A 5441-nucleotide genomic window follows, 5' to 3' on the forward strand; every position below is an offset into this window, starting at 1 on the left:
GGTGTTTTGTAGTTGCAAGAGGTTAGATACAGTATCATTTTCACATGTATAATCATTTAGGAGAATCCCCTCACTGTCTTGTAATCTGCAGATTGGCATATGATAGAAATATGATGTATGGAGCATAACTACTAGTTAGTAAATAACAACATTGTTGAATTTTTCAAAATGACTGGACTTGAAGAGTTGGCTTCAAATTGAGGGAGATGTTTATCTTTGACAAACAACAATTTGATGAAAAAGACAAACAAACAAACTGAAAGGAGGGTGGGTAGAGTGCAGAAAACAGGTGTTTACTTCCCCATTTGATGCTGTAATAAACATTTTGTTGTAAGTATAATGATGAACTCAGCAAACTTTCAATATTCAGTCACTGATCCAGCCATTTTAAGTAATGGTTCTGAGTTATTTTAAGACATGAGGAAGTGTTCATCTGATTATGAGAAATTGTTCTTCTTGGAAGAGTTGGTTTCATTAATAATCATTTTGGAAACAAACATCTTGGCTTCAATGGCATTAAAAAATTATTTTAACACATTTGAAAAGGCTTTTACTTGCAACCGTAGATGGCTGGTGTAAGGATGAGAAAGCACTCTCAGCATATCATATTCTGTCATCCTATGCCAACCACACAGCCTCTGTTTTCATTCCTTTTTATTGCTTACTCTACCTCGGTAGTCTTTAAACCCTGCTAATTTTGAAAACCAATGAATATCAGGAGGTCAAGGACTCTCCTGCTGATTTAAGTAAGAGAGAACATGGAGAGATGTGAAGTTAGGTGGTTTTAGTGACCAGAATAAACTTGGAAGAGGGTGCAGAAATGAGTGAACATCTGACAGGGAGACCTGAGTGGTCCAGAAGAATAGACATACAAGGGTATTCAGATGTGATATAAACCCCTAATAAACCCCTAGTCCCAAGAAAACAATCAGTGTTTTTGAAGTTAAAACCATCACTCCTGGCATTGTTTGAAAACCTGAACTTACTCTCTGTCAGTTGGCATCTGCTTTTCACTTATTTATTTATTTTTTGTCATCTGCTTTTTAAATTACAGGATATGGCTGTCCCTATATCTTCTCTCGGTCCTTTTCATTTCTCTTCTCCCTCAGTTCTCATCCACATGCTGAACTAAAGCAAAAATTATTTCCTTTCCTCCCCATTTTTTCTTTGAGATCTATTAATAATGCAGATTTTAATGTGTGTATCTTACATATTTCAGAGAGAGCAGCAAAAGCAAAAGAAGCACCATCAGTGGCTCCCCTTATGAGCCGTTGTAACTAGTTGTAATAACTTCTTTTAAAGAGATGGTAAAGCTGATTGTTTCAGGATGCGTTTAGCCATGTCATCTGCATGGATGATATAATTGAGAACGGTCTTGTCATTTTTTCATTTCACTTTCTTTTCTCTGCCTTGAAAATATTTTAAACTTCCCTGTAGTGAAATTTTTTTCATGGACTCTACTTTTGGGGTTGTATTGGAAAGTTTTTTTCCCACTTTGAGATTATACAGAACTTCTCCCACAGTGATCCTAGTACTTACGTGGTTTCATTTTTTATTCTTTAAATCATTGATCCATCATGATTTTTTATTTTGTTGTAAGATGTGCTGTAAGGATCCAACATGACAATTTTTCTCCAGGTGGCTATTTAGTTGTCTTATTGAATAAAACATTCACTTCCACAATTTTCTCAATGATGTTTTACATTGTGCTTGTATGGAGGATTCTTATTTTCCTATTTTAAATATCAATAAGTGGAACATATGACCCAAGGTTAACCTTTTATGTTCCTCTTACTACAAACAAAAGTGACAGCATTAAACCCATATTAATTTAAAGATCTATGGAGAACACTATCTATTAACACTTCCCATATACCAGATATTGTGCCATGTGCTCTAAATGAGCTATGTCATATATTTCTGATGGCCACGAAGGAGATTCAGTTCACAGGGAAGAAGACTGACACCTAGTGAAGTAAAGAATTTTCAAAAATCAGCCACTGATAAGTAATAAAATTAAGATTTAAATAAAAGTCCATGTTCAAAAACTTTGCTTTAGCTGCTACTTTAAAAAGGATGCTTTTCATTCACTTTGCTATTTCCCTGAGTCTAACTATTCTCCAACTGTAACAATAAAGATTTATTTGTAATCTTGTATCAAATTTATATTATCCTTGGATTGGAAAAATTGTCAACTTTAGTCTACCATTTTTAAAATGTGGCATATATATATATAGATATGTATAATGGACTTCATGTTGGAATGGAAATGACAGTCTGTTCTTTGTGTCTGTGAGTCTGCTTTTGTTTTATAAGTAAGTTCATTTGTGTCGTATTTTAGACTCCACATGCAAGTGATATCATATGATATTTGTCTCCCTCTTTCTGACTTACTTCACTTAGTAGGATAATCTCTAGGTCCATGTTGTTGCAAATGGCACTATTTCATTCATTTTTATGACTGAATAGTATTCCATTTTATGTATGTATATATGTATATATATATATACTCACATACCACATATTCTTTATCCCAAAATAGTATGTAAAGTAAGAAATAAATCTTATTAGATAAATACAAAATCATTTATAAGTTATTAATATTCCATTTATTATTCATATTTTGTCAGTCCATTAATGGGACATCAAAAGGTAAGCAATAACAGATTTACTTGTCTTTGATTTTCTTTTATTAATTGTCAATAATATAAAAACAATGATCTTATTTTCATTAAAAAATTTTTAATTATGAAGATGTATTTATCTGTAGGGAACTATTTGATGTAATAATTTGTTATTTTAATTTATAAATATTCCTGTTTACATATATGGTATATGGACTGGTCTTATGGTATATGATATATAAGGATGGTTTTTTTCTTTTCCCACTAAATAGTTCAAATTAGTTTTCCAACTAATTTCCCACCCATGGTTTAGGTGATATGGGCAAGGTCTTCATACAGAACAATCTAGTTGGAGTAATTTTTACTAGCTTATTGTACTGGTCATTTTACCCTTCTGAGAAGATTTCCTGTTATAAAAAAGAAAAGATTTTTGGGCCTGGTAAAGTTCTACTTGGTAACATCTCAAGCATCATCATGAATTGATGTTGATACATTAGGTAATCTAAGAAAGAGGTCATACGAGGCAGGAACTCTGCCACACATTTACCAGAGGTGGCTTCCCCAAAATAGCCTTTAATTTTCACCTAAATAATCTATCGGCAGGAGCTGTAACTGTGATTTGTGTGGATGGATGTCTTGTATGCTCTTGACCATATTCAAGTAACTCATTCAAACAAATCATATTAACCGTATGTCAAACCCTAATTGTGTAGTGTTCAGGTTGGGCCCAACATGGCATTATTCAATGACAGTCCAATGTTCTTTACTTGAGACATTAGAGTTGTATGGTTGGGTCAACCAAACTTCTGAAACCCATTACGATAACATACTCTGATTAGGGAGAAAGTGCATATGATGGTAGAGGACCAGATAAAGGACTCATAGATACCAGGAAGTTCAGTAACTTCTAAGACATGCTGATAATTTGAGCTAATGACTATCATATGACATTGTTTTCAAATCTTGACAAAATCCTGATTGCTGAGTGTTCAGAGCACAACTAATTCACAACTAAACTTCTGGTGCATTTCTTTTCTTCAATAGTTCCTTAGATACTTGCTAAGTTTTGGTGGTTTTTTGCCTACTCTGGGCCTCCAAAAAAATCTCAGCATCTCTGTGGTTGGTGCCCGAACTAGCACCTCACTGTCTACTGTCCATTACATTAATGTGATGCCTCAGACCAGTTAGTAGATTTCTGATCTTCAAATACATAGAGCATTTCTTTAGTGGTTATACTAAGAGTTCCCTTTTTTAACTAAATCACATCTCAGTCCAAATGAAGGCAATCCTAATCTTGATTACTGTTTCAAAATCCATTACCTGGGGAAAGAGAAAGGAAATTTTACCAACAAAGAACTTATGTTTGTCCTGATGTCGTTATGTGAGAAGCCATTGAGAATTTACAGTAGAGATCTGAATTTACTGCAAGGATCTTTAATTCATGGAGCTATTCAGTGGTTCCATAAGCAAGTATATGTCTCCATGCTCTCTTGTCACCTGGTAGAGGAGAGGATTGCACTTTTCTTTAATTGTGTGTTATTTCCCAAATTGTGTTATCATTCTCCAAGGCTGAATTCAAGAAACAAAATAGAATAAGCAACTGGATTTCTTTTATTCAGGGACATAATCATAACCCACCTAAACATGAAACTGAATGAATTCTGAAAGTATTGAAACCTTATTGTATCTTCAGTCCAAGAAAGAAAAGGTGGGAGAGGGGGTGTGTTTATATCATTAGACTGTCTTCCATTTTAGCTAGCCAGAGTATTGGGATAATCCATTCTCAAATGTTGCCATAATGGCTTACATTTTAATGTGTACCCAGGCAATGTAGAAGGAAAATAGGAAAGTCATCCCATATACCAACACTGTTCAATAGAATAGTGCTGAGATTATGGGCATGTTCTTTATCTGTATTCAATATGGTAGCCACTAGCCAAATGTGGCTATTGGGCATCTGAAATATAGCTAGTGTAACTGAGGAACAAATGTTTAATTTTATTAAATTGCAATTAGGTTTGTATTCAACTGGCCACGTGTAGTTAGTGGTTACCATATTAGACAGCACAGCTATTGACACAGAAACAACAATACTCCAGTATGAAGTTTGGTTCAGAAAGATACGTATCAGAGATACCACAGATTTGAGTTTGAAGAATTTCAAACTCTTACTCTATCTTCTAATTTCCAGTAGAGAACTCATCCTCATGTTGCAATTTCAACATTACTCTTCATTTCTAGTTAATGATTTATAGCACCCAGACTGTACTTCCCCAGTGGCGTGTAAAAGCTCCCAAAGAAAAATAATATGATGTTAAGATGTACCTCTAATGTACTGTAATCCACCTTAGACATTTAAATATTTATTATAATAATTTGCTTGAGAAGAACATGATGTATGCTTTTAACAGATAAGGATAATTTAGACCAGTAAAATGTCTAAAGGGGCACATTATTAAAATAGAGAAATGATTTATAGTGCAGACTGCATACTCTTTCTTTCTTTCTGAAGTCTGTGTATGTGTGTGTGTCCGTGGTTATTAACTGTGTGGATTCGAGGCAGCAGACACACACTTTCCGGAGAACACCAGATTTTTATCTTTTACTTAGTTTTGGCAAACCTACGTGACTATATTTGTGCTTCAAGTGACCACTAAATAGATCAGAGCTTTACAGCAACCTCAGACTTCTGAAATGACCTTGAACAAATCAGGAAAACACCATAAGTGAAATTAATGAAATAAATGGTAGCTGTAAAATCTTTTTATTATAATTCAAATCGTAACTTGTGACCTCTCCTAGTCATTTATCTATGAC

The sequence above is a fragment of the Odocoileus virginianus genome, chromosome 21 (genome assembly GCF_023699985.2).
Source record: "Odocoileus virginianus isolate 20LAN1187 ecotype Illinois chromosome 21, Ovbor_1.2, whole genome shotgun sequence".
NCBI lineage: Eukaryota > Metazoa > Chordata > Mammalia > Artiodactyla > Cervidae > Odocoileus > Odocoileus virginianus.